Source organism: Ambystoma mexicanum, chromosome 11, assembly GCF_040938575.1.
Source record: "Ambystoma mexicanum isolate Mex_15411 chromosome 11, UKY_AmexF1_1, whole genome shotgun sequence".
Lineage (NCBI taxonomy): Eukaryota > Metazoa > Chordata > Amphibia > Caudata > Ambystomatidae > Ambystoma > Ambystoma mexicanum.
The window spans coordinates 952,087,971-952,112,307 of record NC_090934.1 but is presented as its reverse complement, the minus strand read 5'-3'; the positions used below and the strand labels follow the sequence as shown (position 1 = coordinate 952,112,307).

At 46.7% G+C, this 24,337-nt stretch overlaps 1 long non-coding RNA gene across 2 annotated transcripts; it reads left to right on the top strand.

Annotated features, from left to right (window-relative positions):
- The first annotated feature begins 68 nt into the window (after positions 1–68).
- On the top strand, positions 69–24,070 carry LOC138503963 (uncharacterized). Of its 2 annotated transcripts, none has more exons than XR_011279740.1 (3): positions 69–504; positions 5,693–5,791; positions 18,122–24,070. It is a non-coding gene; the product is annotated as an uncharacterized lncRNA (long non-coding RNA). The 2 variants fall into 2 exon arrangements; XR_011279739.1 differs by having other exon boundaries at positions 69–2,230.
- Positions 24,071–24,337: the final 267 nt, after the last annotated feature.

Genomic DNA, 24,337 nt, shown 5'->3' with positions numbered 1-24,337 from the left:
AATGCCTTTTCAGCGGAATGACGTATTGCAAGTAATTCTGTTAAGTCGTCGTGGCGTTTTCACGAAGGACGTGATTAGGGAGAGAATCGTGGAGGAAGGAGCACTCCATGCCGTATTAGCCCCATCCCCGGCTCCCCCCGCCCCCCAAGCAGAAGTGATTTATGGCCGTTCCGTGCACGCCCCAGGGCAGATGTTTCTTCCAAATTCGGCTGTCAGCAGCAAGTGGAATTATACGCCTTCTTTCTTCTCCCTTATCTGCGCAACACGGCTTTCACTGTTAAAACAACAATGAACTCACCTTGTTGTAAATTAAGCCCCATATCGTGATCCCATTTTTACCACACTACCGGCCAGAGTGTGTCTGTACCCCAAGATGTCTTTCTTAATTCTCCCTGCCACCCCTCCCGCCTCAGCGTGACCCAGGACGACGAGAAAAGAGAAAATATGTTTTGCCTCACTTAACTGCATGGCGAGCCACTGCCCCCCACCCCATGCATGTGCTCGGTCAGTGTGATGTGATGGGGGTGGTGGGCACAAAACAGGAAATAGACACAGTCTGGACGTGCGCTTTCCTGAATTTGAATCACGCATCCAGGCTGCGTTGTTGCTTTCTGCTGGTGCCGCACACGTCTTCTCCGCTCACTCCCCACACCACAGTTTGAGGGGGCTGCGGGGAAGCGAACGTTTCATGGCTTTCTCAGTCCCTCTGCTTTTCTCTCCCCCTGTGTACCTAAGAAGGTCCACGAGTGGGGAGAGGCGAGCAACGGGGCCAGATCACTGCAATACTGGTCAATCTCTGCCCCTCTCCCTCTATGCCCCCTCCTTGGCGGCCACAGTGGAGAGCGGGGACGGAAGTGTTGCCAGTGTGTTATAATGAGTGTCTTCCCTCCTGTATCTTCCCTGCAGTGGTGATGTCAGTGGAATGTGGTGAGGTCACTGTGCTCAGGGTGTTGTCATCTGAATGGTGTTCCTTGGGGGACAGTTGGAGATAGAGAGCTGTCTGGCAAGGATGTGCCGGTGTTTCCTGCTGTGTACTTTAATAAACCCATATAACTTAACTGCTAGCTCAGGTGTGTTGATGACAGTACGACATTGTTAGACTGGCGACGAGGATGGGATCCTGTCGTGGAGGGCACAGCAGATGATCAGGACACCACCCTCCAAGTGTCCATGTCCTTGTAGCAGCCAGCAGTGCAGCTTTGGAGGTCCGGGCAAAAGTTGCAGCCCAGCAGGCCGGGTGGTGCTGGAGGAAGAAGGCTCCATTTCAGCGGGAGCCGGGGGCCTGGAAGTGTAGGGTCCTTTGATGTGAGTGCAGAGAGGAGTTGGAAGACAGCCGTGCAGTGAATTCACTGTCTTCATCTTGCTGTGCTCTTGCGGGGCGGTGGGCCAGGAGCGGCTCTCCCAGGAGAGTTGGAGGACAAACCCTGTTGTGACTGAAGGCCGGGTGGCCAGTCAGAAATTCATGGAGGATCAGCCACTGTGAGGAAGTTTGCTGATTCTCATCTTAGCTGTGCTGCTGCGCTCCCCTGGTCCAGGAAGGGGTTGAGCGCGGCAGCGGCAATCCAAGTGAAATTACCCTTATTGTCTGCCTGGTGCCGGATGGGCCAGTGTTGTCGCTGTCCTTATGGCTCCCGAACTGTGGTACTGGGTTGTGTATCCAGGAGATGCGTACGCCGCATTGTCTGGCATGAAATGATGACGGGTGCAAGCCATCACAGAACGCTCGTGTGGAAAGTTCGGGGTGCTAACAAATATCCGGAATGCTCTGCGTGTGCAGAACGCATGGGATGTACGGCCAGTTCTGTTCATGTTTCCGGAAGCAAGTCAGGAGTTCCAGTTTCCATAGCAATCAGGACTTGCCTTACGGTAGCCTGGCGGCGGTGCGTGGACTGTAAAGACAGTGTCCTTCCTTATTCCGGAATCACGACGAATTTTACAGTTTCCATGGCAACTAGGAAGTGTGTTACGGCAGTCGGAAGCCGAACTGGGGGTAAAGGTTTTGGGTTGTGGAGTGCTTCGTTCCCCATTTTGGCAACATGGTGTGTTTCACAACAGCGGCGAGCTGCAAGGATCAAGTTCGCCGTGCAGAGGACAGGAAATCCGTCGCGGGTGCGGCAATTCCAGAAGTTGTGTTCGCTGGGCGGAGGAGGAGGTGTCTTTCGCCAGTGTGGAACTGATGGTGCCGGGACATGTTGAACGTTTCGTGCTCGTGATGAGCAGTCAGGCCAGTGTGAGTGGTGTCTTGGTAGGGTGTTGTGGCCTTAAGTAATGCAGTTTCTGTGTCAGGCCAGAACGCAAGTGTGTGAATGTTCATGTTGTGGCCCCTGTTGCATTATTTATGTAACTTAAGTATAAAGTGTTTTGGGTGGCGTTCCGAGACTTGTGGCTTATACTAATATACATTGGGAGTTTGACTATTATTGAACTTCAAGACTTGTGGGATGCACTGCAACTTGGTTCCAAATGTCGTTTTGCATGTAAAGATGAGTTGCACACGCCAGTGTGTGTAAAATTCTGCATTGTTTTAGAATTGTATCTTTTGAAACTTCCCATTGATTTAAGAGCCCTATATTGTTTGTGTTGTGAGTGATTTGTTGAGGTGCGAGCGCGGGTGTGAGTACGCATGTTGTGTGTGCGCATGAGTGGTGCGTGTGAGTGGTAGCCACTGTGTTAGTCTATGGTAGCCTAGTAAGTGCTAGGGGTCCCATTGTATGGTGTGGTGGTTGTGCCAGTTTGAACATTTTGGTGGGTTTGACCACAGTGACAGCCTGACCTATGCTGGGGTTCCCACGTTAGGAGGGGGTGTGCTATATTTGTCGGGGAGTAGGGGTTCCGGGGTGTGTAGAGAAGTACTGTTTTGGCAGGGACTAGGGGTCCCGGGGTGTGTAGAGGTGTACTGTTTTGGCAGGGCCTAGGGGTCCTGGGGCGTGTAGAGGTGTGTTGTATTTGGCATGGACTAGGGGTCCTGTGGTGTTAGGTGTGGTGTCTAGGTTGCACACGCATTTAGAGGTCCTTTTAGTTCCTTTTTGTGAGCTTGTGCATTGGTTCGGTGGATCTAGTTTTGCAGAATAGTTCAGAGTTGGTTGTGGTCAGAGTTAAGTATTGCCTTAATTAGGTTTTTTTTTAACTGATGTTGTTAGTTGTGCTTGTTGGTGCTCATTAGAGTTGGGTTAGTGCCCGGTGGTTACTCTTTTGAATTTGGGTTAGTGCCCGGGGTGGCTGCCCTGGGGTGCAGACCAGGGTGGAAGGTTGTAGGTGCACTGAGGGGTTGTGTTTGTTAGTGGTATATCCGTTTTGGGGATGCTGGGGTGTGGCAGGCCCTAGGCTTCAAGGGGCAGCTTGAAGCAGGTGGAGCTTTTGTTTTGTTGTTTTGTTCCTCGAGTGGTTATTCCAGTTCAGTAGAAGGGAGGTGCAGCCCTTATTCCATGTCGGTGGGTTCCTCTGTTGTGAGTGATTTGGTGGACAAGGGATAGTAATAGTGTTGTAGGGTGGATCTGTGTTCCGTTTGAGTGGGAGTCATTGTGCAAGGTTATGTTTCCACCTGTTTAGTGCTTTGGGTTTTATTAGTGGGAGATAGTTTCAATGGTGTCAGTGCGCTTCTGTACCTTTATGGTGGTGTAGAGCGTTTGTGCTCTGTTGTGGGCCTTGGTGGGTGAATGGGCTTCATGTGGACCGTTTCCTGGGGTTGGGTCTCGTGTTCATATGAGCTTGGGTGTTTCTGGGCAGGTACGTGGTGGCCACGCGTATTTGTATCGGTATTGTGATGGATGGTACTTTGTGTATGGGAATGACTTGTACTGTACAAATGTTGGTGTGTCCTATTATTAAATTAAGGAAGGGAGAAGTGTTATAATGAGTGTCTTCCCTCCTGTGTCTTCCCTGCAGTGGTGATGTCAGTGGAATGTGGTGAGGTCACTGTGCTCAGGGTGTTGTCATCTGAATGGTGTTCCATGGGGGACAGTTGGAGATAGAGAGCTGGCTGGCAAGGATGTGCCGGTGTTTCCTGCTGTGTACTTAACTAATAGACCCATATAACTTACCTGCTGGCTCAGGTGTGTTGATGACAATACAACATTGTTACACAGTGTTGTAATATTATCCGGCTTCCCCACGGCAGATAGCTGGGCCCCAGCAATCTGCTGTGGGGGATCCAGATATCATACAACACCGCCCCCCCTGCTTTGGCTGCCTCATCACCTCCCTGGTCCATGGGGCGGCTCTGGCTGGGTCTGAGATCCGGCATCAGATGTCTGGCTGGATCTCAGGATACGGCCTGCCTCTGCCAGGACCAGGCTTTACCAGGAAGCTGGGGGCTCGGTAATCTAATTTGCACGGTGCTCCTTTCCCCAGCCACCACTCGCGCATTTCATGACTCTGGTTGCTCATCCCGTTCCTTTTTTTCTATCCAGAAAGGGACACCATGGGAATCGATGGGCCATGAACATCACTGGGGGTGGGGGTCACTGTTGAAAGCAGGCATTCTACATGCTGGACACATTAATGTTGTTCAAATGTGCATTTTACCCGTTCATAGGAAAAAAGTCATTTCCAAACTCAAAAACGCTGCTGAAACTTGCGTTCACTAATTTTCTTAGAAATGTTTTTTTTTTTGTCAGAGCACCACACCAATACTTTGTAATTTGTGTGCCCCTTGCTTTGTGTTTTATCACAGGTTATATTTATAAAGATGTTATGTTTATCAAACTGGTTAATCAGAAATAAATGCTTCCATTGTGCTGACAGGAGTTATTGGGAAATTAAACTGGGTTCATTGGTGCCAACTTTTGATTTTCACTACAGAGGCAGAAATACCCCAACCCATCCTCTGGCCAAACACATTTAATAGCACTTCCTTTTTTTAAAGTAATTGCAAAAAGTCATTCGATTATACGGTTTGCATTTCTGTTTGTATTGTTTTGGTTAAATTTAACCTTAAACACATTAAAAGAAACTGGAACAATATATTCATACGCATAATTATATTTGGCATATATAACGTCTCAGCAACGATCTGTCAACCTGCTGAGCTACCCCGGTAGCCATCTACTATAGAGCTAGTCTATGCATCCCTTGATGTATTAAATGACTGCATTAGCAACAGTACTTTGGATGCACCACAGCCATAGAAGAGTTTTAAAGTGAAATGCATGTATATCTTCCTGCCGTGGGTGCCAGGCCTTTGCCTGTATGGGGCACCATATGTTGCAGAGAAGCCAGCTGCCCTTGTGTCTGGCTTGGCAGCCACAACAGTCTGCTGCTACTTCAGCGCTGTCACTGAACTCCAGTAAAAGCTAAATGACTATTACTCGATTGTTTCCGAAAGTTAGCTCGGTGGGTTAAGCACTGCAGTGTCGGATTCTATGTAGCTGGACTTCTCAACTATTCTAGGCAGGAAATAGAAAGGGTAAAATATAACAAGCTGATGCCTTTACTCTCGCTCTATCATTTTACTGTGGCTGAGTATGAGTCACGTTCTCAGGTATGTGCTCTGACTGCTCTCTGTTCTCTCTTCCAGCTGGAGTGGACTGACCTATAGGGAACTTTGTAGATTTCCTGGTAGGACCCTGCACCCTAGGTCCCTTTTGTGTGCGGGGGAGGATGTGCGCTGACTGGCAGAGTGCAGTGCGCAAATATTAGTATGGTCAATCTGGTACGGGTATAATATTTTTTTATTGTACTTTTTCAATTGCAGGAACACAAATTGGCTCCATCATCCAATATAGGACAGCAAAGTTCGGAGGAGCAGTGGCACCATAAAAAATCTTGACATCTGCAGTATGACTTGCCGACGGTAAGAATGCCTTTTTTTTTTCAAACTACTATTTTGCTGTGGGTGATGGACAGGGGTCACATGAGGGATAACGTGGGAGCGGGGAGGAGTAAGTGAAGTTAGGCAGTATGCTGTAGTACACGAATAAAGAAAGACGTATAACTTCCCGCCGGTGTCATGTCCTTATTACGTGGGCCTCTAGGGCTCAACAACTGGCGACAAGGCGGTTTCCATCGTGCACCAGAGTCGTCCTCTTACAGCGTGCAGGTGATCCCACCGCGCAATGCTCCCTTCCAGCATCCAGTTCCAGGCCGCTTCGCAGCAGCACTCCATACGCACCTGGTGATCCCGCCGGCATCACAACACCCGATCCCGGGCCTCCACCGAATACGCAGCACACATGATCCACGCTACCTGAGCAGAGGGAAGAACTCCATTACTTTGCTGCGCGGCAATCCGCCAGCTGCCAGCTTTCTCCCACATGCTGGAGCACGGCAGCACATGCGGCCCAGCAGGTAGGTCGCGCCATCGTTCCTGCGAGCCCGCCAATAATGCGCAGCTTCCCAGTCACATGCTGCATGCGGCTCGCTGTGAAACACCCGCTCGTCCAGGTCACCAAGTGGGCCCAGCTCGCCCGCACCATGAGGACAATTTCAAGCATGCGCGCATGAGCACTGTGAAAACACCACTACGCATGTTGCCATTTCGCACGCGCCACATGTACCTGCTACCACGACAGTGACAGCCACAAGGAGCACTACCAGCGCTCGCTGCCCTAAAAAAGGCCCTGAGCCAACAGCGAATGACCACCCCAGCTACTACAGTCGCCACCATGAGCGCACCGGCTGCACCTGCGGCACAACCTCCTGCCATGCCCAATCCGCCTGCACGGTCCACAGCCACCGCATGACGCCCCCATTCTCCATGACCCGCAGGCAGACAAAGGCCAGCGATGGGTGGAGTGGCCAGATGACTTTAATAATTTAATTAAGGCAGCGGGTGAAGAGAACTCCCCAAATTCGCAAAACATGTTCCTCAACATCAATGATAGTGAGGTCAAGACACTCATCAAAACCATCCCTCCGGAGGTGCATCCATACTTTGCGGCACTATTGACAGCCCTCAACAAGAAACTTGTGATTGAGCCCAATCGTTACTACGAGAGGTACACGTTTAATCAGTGTACCCAAAGTGGAGAAGAAACAGTCGTCGAGTTCTTCACTCGCCTGAGGATCAAAGGAGCACAGTGCCAATTTCACGCTTTTTCCCTGGACGAAGCAATACGGCTGAGAGTGATCGAAGGGTGCCTGTCCCAAAAACTGAAAAAACAACTGCTCAAGAAGCCACTCTCCATCGACGAAGTTAGTGAAATGGCCAGGATCTTCGAGAGGGTGGACATACAATCAACCCACATGTCGGGGAGTGCCACCACCAAACAAAGCAAAAGTGAACTCATTGCAGTGCTCCAGCCAACCAGTCAGAGACCCGGAGAAAGGAGTACCACAGGAGGGTAGCAAATGGCCCCCAGAATGCAGAGGCAGTGCTACCGCTGCAGGATGGCATTCCCCCATTCAGGGACGTGTCCTGCTCTCTCAGAGGTGCAGCAATTGTGGCAGAGAGGACCACTTTCAATTGGTCTGCTGAGAAGGCAGGCCCTTCCCCACGCCGCGGATGCCACCTCCATCACAGTACAGGATTTACAGTCGGACCCCACAGAACCCGGCATACCAGGTGTGGCCATACCATCAGGGGCTTGGACGATAAGTAAGGGTGGTGGAGGGCAATTACCCTGAAGTGGGCCCCCAAGACCTCGAATCCTATATCTCAGGGATGAATATGACAAACCACCCCAACCACACCAAAGCCAATATGTGGCATTGGCGCACTGACCAGTGTATGAAGGCGACCGCTACAACCAATATGGTCAGGACGAATATGTTAACCTTATCCTAGACGACAGAGAAGCAAGGGAGGTGCCCAGGATACCTGTCAACATCGGTGGCAGACAGTTCTGCTTCCTGGTCGACTCTGGGGCCACCGTCAATATTATCGGGTAAAATGAGTTTCTCCAGATGCCCAACACGCCAGCACTCACCCAGGCGGCGTCCAAAATATTCCAGTGGGGAGCAGACCTTCCCCCTCCATTCCATCAGACACTTCAGGCGACGGCTCATACACAAAGGTCTGGCCACTACTACAGTCATCCATGTGATCTGAAGCCCAACTAAAGGGAGATGCCTCTTAAGCTTCCACATGGTGTCCTGTCTAGGACTTATTGACCTACATGTCCACGAGGCAGACACAATACAGTCAACTGCGCCCCCAGGCGACCTGAAAGAATTTATCTGCACTATGAGGCATGAACACCTGTCCGGTAGCCCTATCACGAAAGACACGATCCTGGCGGAATTCCCACTCCTCTGTAAGGGGCTGGGGAAGATGAAAGGTCCCCCCATCAAGCTACATATTGATACATCAGTCCGACCTGTTCCCCACATCCGAGGAGAGTAGGGTTCCACCTGCAGGCCACAGTCTTGAGTGAACTCAATCAGCTGTTGAACAATGACATTATAGAATCAGCCATGAGACCGACGCCATGGGTCTCACTGCTAGTGATCGTGCCCAAGGAAGGGGGACGTTTCAGACTCTGCGTGGACCTGAGAATGGCCAATACTGCCATCCAGAGAGAACGCCACCCAGGACCTCGCATCGAATATATGATCATCCAGCTGAAAAAGTCAGTTCTTTTCTCCAAACTAAACCGCAACCAAGGTTATCATCAGATCGAGCTACAACCCGATTCAAGAGGTATCACCACATTCGCAAACTGCAATGGCCTGTTCCGTAACAAATGCCTCAACTTTGGTATCTCGTTGGCGGCTGAAATCTTTCAGGAGGCCTTTAGGCAGATTATCAGACCGATACGTGGGGCCCTGAATTACAGCAAAGACATCCTAGTTTTCAGAAGATCTCGGGAGGAACACAACGCTGCGTTGCTTGCAACCTGCGCCGCTGTCAAGGGAGCGGGTCTGACATTGAACATCGACAAATGCTGATTCAGTAAAAACCAAACTGAAATTCTTTGGGCACATCATCTCAGGAGACGGCATGACGCTGGATCCTGACAAGGTCACCACCATCTTCAACCTTCGGGAACTTATCCAGGTGGCTGGCGTGCAATCGTTTCTGGGGATGGCAGGCTACTGCGCTTGAGATATATCCCACACTATGCCTCCATCACCGAGCCACTACATCGCCTGCTGCAGAAGGACACCACGTTTGCCTGGTCAGCCAAATGTCAGGAGGCGTTCGACACCATTAAATTAGCTTTCGCAGAGGCCCAGAGGTTGGCATACGTTGACCCGGACTGGCACACCGAAATCGTTGTGGACGTAAGCCCAGTGGGGCTGGGGGCTACACTGGCACAGACAAACAGGGTTGATTCTAACCCCAGACACATTGTTGCCTCTGCTAGCAGAGCATTGCCCCCGCCCGAGTATGCCTACTCGCAAGCTGAGAAGGAGAGCCTGGCAGCCGTGTGGGCATGCAAGCACTTTCACAACTTCGTGATAGGCAAAAGGTTCACATTCATTACTGACACAGACCCCTAGAATCGGGGGGAGTACCTCCTACTGTTCATAGATGAACACTCAAGATTCCCCATTGTGAAGAAAGTAGCATCCACAGCTTTTGCCCATGTCGCAGCGATCTTTGACGAGGTAGTGAGTGAATGGGGGATCCCTGCCACCATCAAGTCCGATAATGGGCCTCCATTCAGTGGACACGAGTTTGCAACCTTTGCGAAGCACATGGATTTTGCCCATCAGAAAATAACACCCCGCTGGCCTCACGCCAATTATGTGGCCGAGCAATTTATGGCTTCAATTAAGAAGAGCTGCAGAGGGCCCATATCGAGGGTGCTGACCCGCATCAAACGCTCTGCCGCCTGCTCTGTGACTACCGCATTACCCCCCACGAGGCAACCAACAAGACCCCGGCCGAATTATTGATGAGATATGAAGTTCGCACACGGATCGTGCGGCACCTCATGACCCAGCCAGAAGTGGACCAGGAGGTCATAAGAAGAGACACAGAGCAGAAGGAGAAAGCTTGAGTGTAGACAGATGAGAGAAGAGGAGCTAAGCCAAAAGAGTTCCACGTAGGAGATGAAGTGTTGGTGCAGCAAACAACGTCAAAGAAGACTGATGCTCGATTTGCACCAAAGCCGATAGGGAACTGCAAAGGAACAGCTCTCTATTCAAGCACGTCCTCAAGAGGGAGGATGAAAGGCCTTGGCTTCCTGACCCCGATCCGGAGGCTCGTGAACCCAGAGACGACCTGTGGACAACATGGGAGAAGCACACGGCACATGTCGGAGCCGGTTGACGCACCCAGTGCGGTCCAGGGCAGCAATACAGGTGCCAGGCCCCAGCGAACCATCAGGAGACCACTTTGCCTAGTTGAAGAATGCTAGGTGGACGCCATGACATTTGTCCGGGGGTGCTGTTAACGGGCGCTGTCTAGTGAGGGGGTCACATGAGGGATGACGTGGGTGCGGGGAGGAGTACGTGAAGTTTGGCAGTATGCTGTAGTACACAAATAAAGAAAGACTTATAGCATCGCTCTGGTGTCACATCCTTATTACGTGGGCCTCTAGGACCCAACAGTGAACGTGTGGGGAGAGGCGAGCAGGGGGCAGGATCACTGCAATGCTGGTTCTCCTGTGCCCCCACCTTAGGGGCTGTGATGCTGGAAAAGCATTGGAGGGACAGGGCCTCCATATCCTTTTCCTTTATTGCCTTATCATATATGTTCTGTCGTGTTTTCCACGCAGGAGTTCATGTGGGACACCTGGTGGTGCGGCTCTTCCTCTTTTTGGTTTGGTGTACAGACCCTTGGGATACCCTTATGGCACCCATGGGTGGGGGGGTACAACCCTGTGCCCCTAATGTATGTCTTAGGGCACCTGTGTGTGGCCCACAGAGCAGGGTATGGGCCAGTGGCAGCACCATGCTGAATTTGACAGGTGCTCTGAGTATCCTCCATTTTTGGGGATACCCAGGCCTTGCCATTGGAATCTGTTGATTCCTGATAGGAAACAAGATGGCCTCTTGGTTTCTATTGCCCGTTACCTTACTTTTCCCGAAGTCCTGGGAAGCCCTGACTCTGTACCTTCCCCCCTGACTGGCTGTTGGGTGGAAGTTCCATATATGGTGTGTGGGGACGTCCAGGCCAGACTGGCTGGATCCTTCCCAATGACTGTATGTTGTGGGTATGCCCGTGTGGCGGGACCTGGGTGAATGGAGTGTGTGACGAAAACGCATTCCGTGTTATGGGTGTCTAGTATCTGGTGCTTGACACAATGACTGAGACAGCCCTGTCCGAAACTAGTATGAATGCAGTGTGTCGTGCTGGATGCCAGAGTGCTTGTCCTAATCCACATTCTGTGTTGTGAGTGTCTGGACGGGGACGAATGGCCTGAATGCGCTGTGAGCCCGATTGGCTTACTGAATGCCCTTCTGAATGATTGGTTGCCCCAGTGTGACCCAGCAGAGTGAATGGGAGATTTACAGTATATCTGGGGCCCTCTCACTGCTAGAATTTGTTCAGAAGCTGAAGTTGTTACTTGATGCTTACTCTCGAAGCCGAGCCAGAAGAAGGCGAACCGCTGTTCCCTTCATTGCAGTCTGAAAGCTGCTGTGCCTTCAAGAACTGATCCGAGAGAGGATCTTGTTAGGAGACCTCTTCCCGAGCTACGAGGGACCATCGTGTACCAGCTGATCTTTGCCAAAGCTCCCTGGTAGACAGACCTATGAAAGGCTGCAATTATCTCAATAGGGTGCCAGCACCCTATTGTTGTTAAATCCGCCCGCTCACGCGAGCGCATTTATTTTCAAAAGGACACTTCTCCCACTACGCCAGCTCGGGGTAGCCCTTGAAAGGCTCCTCCAAGCTGGCACCCTGGGGGGTAAATGGCGCCCTGGAGGGCTATGGCGCCCTGGGCGGTCGCTCGGCCCGTCCTGCCCTAAGGCCGGCCCTGGTACCATTGGTTGAGTAGAAGTGCTAAAAGTTTAGATCTGCCCTGAGCAATATGCATCCAGGTGTGGTTTTCGCCACCAATCTATTCGAGCTAGGACTTCAAGATCTGAACAGGGAGTCTTCTTCGACTTGTATGGATGTGGTGTTTTTTAATCCAACCTGTATTTCGGACCCATTTTTGTGAGGGTTTTTCCCCCCCAGCCTTTTCACGTGGTTCGTTTAAAATCTTTGCATGTGGTGTTTTCCATTGCATTTTTTATTTTTGAAAACTTTAAATGGTTTTTAAAAACTAACGTGACATACAATAAAGTGGGGGTTTGCAATGTTTTCACAGACTTCGTGCTCCTTTTTTATATGGATTGTTGGTTCTAAGTGAAAAGTTCGAACTATCCCACTTGTCAAACCCCCGCCGTACACGGATGCGTGCAGGGGCTGACAGGCTCTGTGAGCCCCAGGGGCGTCATTGCAGAAGGCAGAGGTTAGCTTTGGATTGTATGTTTGTCAGTGTGTGTGTTTATGTGGGTATGTGTGGGGAGGATGCGTGTGTTGATGCGGCATGGGGGTGGTGGGTGGGTAAATTGGGAGTTCGGTGAGTTATACCCCCCTATAACGAGTGAATGAGCAGGTGGGCAAGGAGGGGGCATATGTGATACTTCTGCATTTTAAAGCCAACACAAAAACGGATGAATAAAATCAGTCTTTTTTTGTGTTCGGGCTTTAGAAAGCACAAATATCACATAGAACCGGATCATTTCGTAGTGCCCAAAGATGGTAGGAATCTGAAACGAAAAGCAGAAGGGGAGGTGTAAACGGAAACAAAAGAAATGCAAAAACACAGAAATATGATGTCTCTTATTTGGACTTTGGGTTCACATGGATCGCAGTTGCTGGTGAAGTTAAGCCGCGGTGTGTGGTTTGTGGCACTACATTATCAAATGACAGCCTGAAGCCAACACAATTAAGGCCGCATTTGGAAACAGAACATGCCGATTTAGCAAAACGGACCAAGGATTTCTTTGTACAGCAGCTTCAAGGCATGAAAAAACAAAAGGACACTGTTAGAAATGTGGCCTGAGTACCTGCAAATACTTTGCAAGCTCCTTACTACTTTATCTGGGCAACAACAAAAAGCCTTTTACAGATGCTGAGAAAGTAATTCTGCCAACAATTCTCGCTGTCAACCGACGGTGCAGCAGAAAAATGCTGAAGTGTCCCTATGTCTGACACTGCCATTTTCCGCTGCATCACTGACCTTTCCTCTGATATCAGTACAGAATTGATATTGCGCTTGAAACTGTTAGTTTGCCCGACAGTTGGATGAGGCCACTGGCCTTTCAAAAGAAACACATTTGATTGCTTATGTGAGGTACTGCCATTTAAAAGAAACATTGGAGGATTTCATATTTTGTAAAACAGTTCAGGGCAGGGCAACTGCATCTGTAGTCTTTGACATTGTTAACTACTTCCTAAGTTACCACTGCCTAAAGTGGGAGTCGTGTGTTGGTATTTGCACAGATGTGCTCCTTCATTATGTGGTGCTAGAGCTGGGTTAAAAGCAAAGTGTTGACAGTAGCTCCACATATATTGTGGACACACTTCGTGATACACCAGGAAGTTCTGCCTGTGCGCGATGTGGGAAATGAACACTCAGAGGTGCTGACTTCTGTTGTAAATATTGTACATATTATTAAGATGCACCCCACTAGAGCCAGTCTGTTTGCCACATTATGTGCAGAAATGGGAGCTGAACACGATGCTTTGTTGTTTCAAACGGAGGTCAGGTGGCTCTCCAAGGGAACTCGGGAACAAAGTGAGACACTTTCTCATGGGTTTAGACCAGACGAAGGAAGAGCCTCTGTGTGATTCACACTGGCTTGTACGGCGACATCTTTGAAAGGCTAAATATTCTAAACCTCTTCCTGCAAAGCATAAAAACCACATCATTGGCTATGAACACAAAAATATCTGCATTCAAGAACAAGCTGGATCTTTGGAGGAGGAGGGTTGATATTGTCATTTCCGATGTCTTTCCATTATTAGCAGATGCTGTTGAGGAGATACAGTATGATCTTTCATGTGTTGTTGAACTAATAGGAAACCATTTCAGAACCCATCTCAAAGTACTTTCCAGAGGCCAATTGTAACATCAATGACTGGGTGGGTCAGCCTTTCCTAGCAGATGTAGGGACCCACCTCCCAATACACCTCCAGGAGGAACTAAAGGAGCTTCAAAGTGACCGCCTACTGGAGAGCCAATTCAAAAAAATATCTTTGGGTGGATTTTGGCAAAATGCAGAGTTTCCAACTTTATCCAAATGTGCAGTCAATGTACTGTTACCTTTCAGCACCTCGTACCTTTGCGAGATTGGCTTTGCAGCACTTGCAACCCTAAAGACTAAATATTGGTCAGAGCTGGAAGAAAACCTGCAGTTGCCCATTGCAAAAATTGAACCACATAGTGACAGGCTTGCTGCTAAAAGACAGGCCCACCTTTCACACAAGTTCTCCAATATGCCACTGTCCAACTTGCAAGTGACTGCATTGATAGAAATCTCAAAGAAGTTGTACTTATACTTGTCAAACGTTACTGTTGGAAATAAATATCTAACACTACTTTTAGTCAAGTGCTATGTAGCAATAAATCCTGAATGCTGTGTTTACAAATATTTGCCCTCTAATCTAATTTGAGTTATTTCAAGCAATGTTTTTGAAAGAATTTAGTGTTTGGCACCCACACTCTCCATTTGGGGAACCGTTCTACACCAGCGCGATAACCGATCGCAACCGATAAACATTATGGAGTCCATGTGTATAGGGGGGCCCCAAGCAAGGTACATTTTTCTTAGGGGTGCTCAGGGGCAAAACAGTTTGAAGACCACTGCTATAGAGTGACTATCTTGTTATCAAGAAAAATGTTTTAAAAAATAAAAAAGGCGAAAAAACATAATTGCTATCTTGCTGGCACCGTTATATGTTAACATATATTTTGATTGCTAGTTTGGAAGAGCACTTGGACCCTACCCGGTCCCTAGGGGACAGTGCACATGCGTGCTTGAACGGCAGAAGCTTAATGTACTAAACAAAACTTTGCAAAATCCCTGGTTGCTTTTTTACTTTTTAAAGTGGTCCATTATCCACATGCTTGCAGTGCCCTTCTGTGCGACATTGCTGTGTGTACAGTATGGTGCATTTGCAAATCGTACACATTACCACACCTTCAGTGGGTACAAGCAAATCATTCCAGTGCTTTACTGTGAAAGAGTCACATGGGCCCGGCAATACTCAAGATTTGACTTGGTCGTCTGTTTAAGAACCATGCAGTTTTGTGTAGCCCCTGTGAGAATGTCTATTGTATATAAAGGGCATGGTGGCGCTATGCTTGTAATTTTCAATAGGTTGCCCAGACAGCTGCATGCTGGTGCAAAAACGCCCGCTGGCATAGATTTCCCTTGTGTGAGGATTGTTGATGTGTGGCACATGGGAAGCGTGTGTGACTTTTGCAGCATCCTCGATATTGCTTAATCGTGAAGCAGGGTGGCAAAGTTTTGTTTAGCTGGGATGAAGGCTGGCAACGTTTTGAAGTGTGTGGCAGATTGCTTGAGCCGCTGTGTGTTACAGGGTTTGCGGCACACACCGACATAATCTCAGGCTGGGGATGGTTATGCCCTGATGAATGCGCTCTCTGATTCCTGCCTTCATAATAATGGTGGCACAGGGTGCTTTGGGCTTTACTTTACTGAAGCTCCAAATTAGATTTGCTGTTGTGATTCTGCGCACAGAGAAGGGTTGCAGATATTGGCCATCCAAGCTCATTAAGAAGGGAGATAAAAAGGCTCCTCTAACCAACAGTGGACAGATGCCCCCATCTATTTATTTCTCTTAACATTGCTCGCCACCTGATCATTGCTTTCACTTAAGTCATTGAACACCAGTCAACTAAGAGCTTGTTTACCCCCATTTTCCATTGCCTTTTCAGTTCACAGTAGGGCTAGTTGTGCCAGCCTTTGTGTGTGGGGGACAATGTTCTAATTCCCTCCATGACTCGTGCTTTCCTCCATCTACGTTTAGTTTATGTTCAACAGTTTGGGGAACTCGCTACATGATTTAATGAATACAAATGTTTCAGAGACTCAGGATTTCTGCATGTTCTAGTTATACTTATGTCACAATCTGTATATAGGTTGATGAGGTTCCCGGAGGGTTCTTTTTGGCCCTTCAATGTGTTTTTTTTTTTCCAACAATTGCACCTCAGCAGTTAATTGAACATCATTTATAATTTATTTATTGGATGCTTGCCTGGGCTTGTCATCACTGTCGTTAATTTTGAAAATATCTTTTTTTTTTATCTGTTTCTGATGATCTGGGGTGGATGTTTTTTTATGGTGATGGTTGTTTATTTTTATTTTTTTTTTTCTCTAATGATGGGACCAGTTCATTCTCGTTAAGATGTTTTGGAGCTATTTTCTTGATTTTCTGGATTTTTCAGCAGCCTTGTGTTTCAGAGGACTGTTGCGGTAGCAGGTATTTTCTGACCTGACCGTGAAAGGAGTGTTGTTAATTGCTTTGCTATTTGAAAGTGGGAGGTTACTGTATTCCCATAAGACAGTGGTCTTCAAGCCATTATGGTGAGACCCCCATTGAGTATAAATGTAGTTTACAGGTACCCCCACCACAAATGTTTATATTTTCTATTAAAAACAGTCACCATAATCCTTCGGGTCCCCCAGTTTGGAGACCACTGCACCCTAGCTGTTCAGCATACAGAGGCCCCCTTTTGGTGGGTGGGGCGATTCCTTCCCTTCCCCATTCTAGTTCCACACAATGACTGTTCTACTGATCAGTCTGATCGCTTTCAAACCGTTGCCAAGTAGGGAATAAATGCTCCTACTGGCTGCCCCTTTGACTTTAACGCTGTTGCTGCTCCAATGCCCCCACAATGTTCCACGTGAATAGGTCCATGCCTCCCTCAGATAGGTGCACCTGACCCTCTAAGTAATAAGCTATCTACGTGTATCAGGCCTTGGGGCATGTGTGAGAAATCATGCCTCTGCAAAATATACCCATGGCTTTGTTTACTTATTTGCAGGATTTTTCCACTGCTTATGAGCACTGCACTAGTTCAGCTGTAGTGCATAATTTATGGAACAGTAGCGATGCTTGGGGGTAAAGGCCTGCCTGCTAAGGTGTAATATTTAATTTGTGTTCCCCCCAGTAAAGATTGCATTGGTCATGGGTTCTGACCCTGCATACCCTCCGATTTTCGGTCCCTATCATTTCCTGTACATGTTGCTGTCTGCAAGCTGGGACTCTCTATGTTTGATATTTACATTTAAGAAACTGAAACAGGTGCTTGTCTTTTAAAGGACACACGCGAAATGACTCTGCAGCATTTTAGGTACAAGAGCTCTGCAGTTAAGAACGTATTGCCTCTCCAGAACACCCACCTCTAACTAGTTGAAGCCACAATGGGTGAAAGTCTTGGAGGAAGCTACTAAGCACCAAGAGACGCTTCACTCACAAATAGGGACACATCAGGCAGGAACATCGATAGCAAGCCCACTATAAATTAATGGTTTTGGGTACAGACATGTTTCACAAATACTTGGAGCATACTAAATTTACTTTTTTAAATTTCTTCCTTTAGGCAACAACTCAACTCATGGCACTCTTTAATGTGCTTTTATTTGATTCAGACAATTCTCTGTATCTTTAAAAGAATGGGGAATTTGAGCCTTTGGCAATTCCTGGAGAGGTTAATTGTAAATGGCTGATAGAGGGTATTGATGAAAGTAGAAGAGAAATATGTGAAGGAAAGGATTTCAAGGCAGTAGTGCTTTTTCCAGTCAGCAGGTAAGCAATGTGTTTTTTTTTCTTCATCTATTTGATGTTTGGGGGAGGAGGGTACATCTGACGTTCCTGCGCGGAGGCATTCCCTTTTTTCATACATACAGATGAGTGCTGCACAATACCAACCACTCTTTTACAGCATCCCTTTCCTCTAGAGTAACTCTCTAAAGTATAGATGCTGTACATGATTTCTCCTATGTTATTGGCAAAGCACTATGGGTTGAATGCCCTCCGGGAGAGTAGTCCAGGTCAGAGTATGTGTACAGCTAGACTGGGGTTTGGTTAGCTGCCTGGGGACAGAGGGAAAGCGCCAAGGAGCGTAAGAATAACCAAGAGGACGGATAGGATCGTGCTTAATGGGAGTCACTTACCCCAGTGTACAGCTCAAACAAAACGTTTGTTGTATTGATAGTCACATTATGATAGTCACATTTAAGTTTTAACTTGCCTTTTTCATACCCACAGCCAAGAAACAGTGTATGAGACACAGAAAACATTTGACGAAATAATTAAAACCTATTGTGATGCAGAGGGACTAATGAGGCTTTGAAAAGAAAGGCAGAGGAGAAAAAGCAGCTACTGACGGAATCTGGGAGGCACTGGAAAACTTGAGTGTTGCGTGAACTACAAGAAGAAGATGCAGTGAAAAAAACAAAAGAGAAATATATTGTAAAAGCTGATGAGTAGAAACCGACTATTCACAAACTTATGAATGGTCACATAAGCTGCAAAACCTAAGTCTTTTGGTAGGGCTGGCCAGTGATATTCATTCCTCCTACATTCCTGCCTCAGAACCCGCCTTTGTTACTTCATCTGGACAATTGAAAGACACAGCAGTAAATCGACAGATGTCTCTGTGTAATATTGCAGTTCCCAAAGATGTAGCTGCGCAGCAACAAAAATATTGGACTATAAAGTAAGTCAATTGTCTTTTGTCGGACAGATCCGATTAGGCAAGCTCAGCTCTCGCCACGTCTTCTCAACAGTGTGTTCTTGTTACAGTATGACGGTCATGCCTGTTTGGACAGTGAAGTGGCACCTCCACGTTCCCACGCACCTGCTCAATCATTTAAATTCCGGTCTTTAAAAATAATGGAATTGGAACATCCCCACAACCGAGTTTGGTTGCTACGTCAGCCCCTGCTACTAATCGACAAAGTAATTGTAGCTCACCCGCTGCTCTGTGAAACTGAAGATTCAAGTGCTCTTGTGTGTATAACTATATAGTTGATCTGGTGAATTTGTAGGTTGGGGCCAACTTGTAAATGGTATATGTTTTTGTGCTATTGTCTATGATTTCTGTTGGGGTTCAGCTAGTGTTTTCTTGGTTGTGGTGAATGGGCGAACTAATTGTTAGCTGCTCAGAGTGATATTGGGTGAAGTGATCGGCAGTCTGTCATGCAGGTAGACCTTTAATGGATTCTGCTTAGGTCACCGAAATGTGGTATTTTAGTGCAGTGATTTGTGTATGGGGGAGTTTATTGAGTGTGATGCCATGTTAGCTAGAGGTGAGAACTGAAATGACAGCATTTACAGGTTGGTTTGTGACATTGTGGGGTGGATTTGTAGTTTTGTATACTAAATCAGCATACTTAGTAAATGACATTTGAGTGTTCTAGCAAAGAAGGCAAAGATGGAAAGTGATGGTTGCAAATGACTGTGAGGTTTTCCAGTACACTATCCATTAGTCCAACTAGACTCACCCTACAGTAATACCACCCATTTTACACACAAGGAATCAAAACCCGTTTCCTAAATTGTTTGGAAGCAACATGAAATAACGTCTCCTGAAGTTGTCTGCAATAATCACTCACAATTCCAAACCCATCCTGAAGTCATAGGGTCATCCTGGAGTAATTCCCCACCAATCCTGAAGTTCTCAGGGGGTCCTCCTGGAGTAATTCCCCACCCATCCTAAAGTCATGGGGTCATCCTGGAGCAATTCCCCACCCATCCTGAAGTTGTCAGGGGCTCATCCTGGAGTAATTCCCCACCCATCCTGTAGTCATGGGGGTCATCACAGAGTAATTCCCCACCCATCCTGAAGTTGTCATAAAGTCATCCTTGTCATGTGGTCATCCTGGAGTAGTACACGATCATCACTGGAAGTAATCAGAGCTCATCCTGGAGTTGTTTCTGTGATAACTCATAGAGTCATCTCATTTAAATATTTCGGCCTATACAAATACATACTTCAGGATTATCTCCCTGAACTAGCCATGGATGACTCTAGGATGGAGTCACCGGATGATTCCAGACTGATTCCAGGAAGATCTTCCTTTTTGACTTGGGGGGGGGGGGGTGGGGGAAGCACCACGGAGACCAAAAGCTTCATGGGATAAGTGGGGAGGAGTGGCTTGGAAGACTGTTGAGTGAAAAAAAACTCAGGATATGGGGTATTTGTGCACCTCTCCATGAGCTACTGGAAGCTTTTGATATCTGCGCATGAATATGAGCCCGGGAGGAGGGTAAATGTTGCCAATAGCCGCCATTGGGACTTGTTTTCTAGAAAGAAGCTTTTTGTGGGAATAGATAGTGTCTGGCTCCTCTTTTCCAGCTAAGGTGGAGACAGTGCCCTCCATCACTCAGCCCCCAATGCTTTCTAGTTTGTGCAAGGTCACAGTTCATTCATAAGAAAATGACAGCTTACGCGCACAAATTACATACAACAAAGTACCAGAGACATTTAAAAGCAATGTGATACTTCACATGGAACATCTTTTTATTCAATGGATGCCCTGCCAGCAGAAAACCGACCAATACATAGCAAACAGAAACAAACAATAGATTACGTTTATTACTAAATCAAATCCACTTTTATTGCTCTAGGCAACATGCCAAACCATTATTTATCAGCTTGCCGTACAATTACTTTAAAGGCATGACCACACGCACTTCAAGCCTGGCACCGCCCCAAAAGGAGCAGTTCAGGTTGAACTGTTAGGCCACATCCTCTATGGACGATCATGAGCTACCCCAGACATGTTTCAGCCTCACTGGGCATCAGTGAGGTGTAGTCTAGGATTCTAGATCAGTGGTCTTCAAACTGTGTGGTTGGCCTTTGGTAGGATGGCCTAGAGGATGTCCAGAGGTGGCGCAAGTCCCTCTAAAAAGGGAGTACCTTAGCTGCTTTTAATAGAAAATATAAGCCTTTGTGAAATTTGGGAGGGTGGCAACAATAATTTTACTTGAGGGGGCCGGCACAGCATAGTTTGGATACAACTGCTCCATGCAGAGCAAGCTTTGGCTAATGGGAATACTGGTCTCAAACCATCGACTTGTAAAAAGAGTGATGTTAGGAGGAATACATCATAACCACTGGCACTGCTCTGGGCTCTTCGGCATTGCACTGGCCCATACACTGGACAGCAATCACCAAACCTTCACAATCTTTGTCCCTCACAAAGACATACCCGATAAATTAGACAAATCAGCTAAACACCTTTTCCCTGATATACTATCCTTTAGCACTGCAAGATTTCTGGGTTATAGTGGGAACAATTGGCAGAGATCAAAGAGCTCTGTCTCTGGTACAATCCGCAGGATTAGACAACATTATAAGAAGAGAGATGAAAAGAGTGTGAACTTTTTAGTGAAATCTCAAGAAAGACTACATAAGCAACAGGCTATAAAACAATAGCATTCCTCCTGCTCAAAACCCTAACTAGGCTAGGTCAGTTGCCGGTCATTGAGGGCAATTATTAAGTAAATAATGTACTGAATGACTGTTGAGGAGGATGGACAGCTATATGCTTTTAATTGGAAATAAAGTGTGGGGCATGCCAGAGTTCATTAAAGACTATACATATGCAAGCATATTGTGTGCTACTTCCTGAAAGGGATCTACTCAAGCTTGCCTAGTCCTCAATCTGCGAGTTGGGCAGTCCTGCCTTTCCAACTGTTAAGCACTGAAGTGACAGCAGTGTGGAAGAATAACCACGAGAAAATATTCATCTGTTCGCAACAATATCAGTCTGCTATTTACGTCAAGTGCTCGGTATATAATCATCACTATCCCACAACATGAAAAGTTCCAGCAAGACTGTATCTCAACAAGATCAGTCGTCTACCCCATGAAGCGGGGAAGACTAGGTGTGCACAAATCTGCGCAAACAAGGTGTGAAAGAAGCCACTGGTGGATATATTGGTAAATGGCATTGAGAGCAGATCCATCGCTACCTGATGTAGAACAAAAAAAACTTGCAGACCCATACCTACATGCAATGAATGGTAATTGGGAGAAATGCAAGTCTTTGTACTGTCTGCATTTCCATGCATTTAATTGGTGAATTGGAACAAATCAAATTCTGCACCAAATGTATTTGAGAGGGGAGATGGGACATCTCTTTCGCAGCACCTACTGATGTTCTAGGTTGAGTGGATTATCTTGTTCCAAGTGCCTTTGATCGTAGAATAGTGTAGTTCACTCCACGTACCCACTGCAAACAGGTAGGTTTTTGGGATGAGCCCTTTTCTTTTCCAATGCGGCTTTATGAGGGCTGATATGGGTCCTTCTCTGTGTACAAAGCCAAGTTGTGACTGGTCGTCTCTGGCCAATGCAGCTTAGTGAAAGAGAGTCGGCATGTTCTTCTACATAATTGATGGATTTTAGTGGATAATTGTGCAAATTCATCTCTGTAACGAATGTACTTGAACTGGGAATTATTCAGGTTCTTCTACATAGCCACACATTGAATTTCAAAGTGTAGTTGGTGCAAATCCAAATACATTTTGATAGGTAGTCGGTGCAGGTCTGTATATAGGCATAATGCACCTAGAGGGAAACAAGCGTTTTGCAGGGTTTTCTCTTAACCCAATGTACATCAACTGAGGGCATGTCCTTCGTTGTACCTTTGGAATGTACCCGATCTATCTTAATGGGGGCCTTTTCTAAATCCACATAATCTCATTAGGGAGCTGCACAGGTTGCTAATTTTGTGCCTACTATGTACCCAATGCATTTCAATGGGGGAGTTGGAGAAAGTGCATCCATGTAATCACAAAAGCTCAATTGGGAGCTGCAGGTCCTTCCCAGTATTCACAATAAATATGAATGGAGAGCTGCGGGCAACCATTATGAATGCAATGTATCTCCATACCGAACAGTGCTGGTCCTTCACTGTAACAAACTCAGGATTGACCTGTTTGTGTGCCTCTATAACTATCCAACGGACCTCGATTGGAGTCCTGTATACCCTTCATTGTGCCCAATAAATCTTAATGTGCAGTTGTGCATTTTTTCAACGGTGAGCTCACTGCCACTCGGTGGGACGCTAAGCATGTAGACCATTGTGCACATTTCCCAGGCGTAGTCTCTGTTTGGAATTTATGTAGCATGCTCGAGCTGAGAAGTAAAGAAGCATGCAGAGCAGAGTATTATCATGCAGGCTGAAGCTTACTCCTCTGCCCCTCACTGACACTGCCGCCGGCAGGAAGGAAGAAGCCAGAGCTGTCTGCTGACTAGGATGTGAAAAAAGAGGGTGCCGGAAGCACAGAGAATTGATTACCCCTCACTACTATGACACTAGGAGTAGTAGAGATTGACCGGTTGTAGTCACACAAAACTAAACATAACCACAACACATTTCAAATAACAGCAATTCCGCTAACATTGGAAAACATATTCAACAGATGCAATACACGAAAAAAATAATTTTAATAATATAAATATTAAAAATCAAGAAGAAATTCGTACATCAATGTATCAAAGAATGAGACATACAACATATGTCTAACTAATGAGACATAACAAGAGGAAGGAAGAAAAGGAAAAATGGGTAATTCGATAAACCCTACTTTAACATGAGGTTATTTTACTATAATGGGTAGGTTTAGACATTATTGGAGACATAGGGTGTCAACATGTTTCGGCCAAGGGGCGAATTAGACATTTTCTCAAGTGTCTATTCGGAAGCAGGTATAGTGGCCATCTTCAGGACAAATGATTTCTTCATAGTGAAGGTTGTGTATGACATAGATGGAAAATCATCAATCTAGAGAAATGTATGTGCAATTCATGAGCTATGCAAAAACAGATGCTGTACAGATTAATGATCAACAACTGACTTTTGATTATATCCTCCAAGACTTACTGAGTGTCTCTACTTAAGGTTATGTACAGATATTCACAATTTAAAAAAACAGTTACTTAAAAACCAGATGACAAGACAACATTGTGTGACATTCAATACGAAACCAATCTCTTACTTTTTTTCTCTAGGTCAGGTGTCGGTGAGAAAATCATCTGTCTCAAGAATTAGTTTGCTACGTCCAGAGGCACGTTGGCTGGATGGATCATAGGTTCTATGGCAAGAATCACCTTGTCCTAAGTGTAAAAGAGTGTTGCGTTATACATAATGAATATAAATTCATATTTCTTTAAATTAATTATGTATTATTAAACATCATATTAGACTCTTTGTTGTGAAAAAGAGACTATTGCTTAGTCTACATGACACGGAGTGCTGAAAAACAACGCACAGTTGGCATAGAAAGTTAGGAGAAAAGCCCAAAAAATATGTCAGGTGGTTCGAAATGTATACGTTTAGACAGTTGTAGCAGTAGCCTATAGAAAGAATTTACGGGCAGTCGCGTGTTTTACTGTGTGCTGGTCATGCGCTTGTATTGTTGCATGTACCCATGAAGGAAAAGAAATTCTGAAATGTTCAGGTCATTGATCTG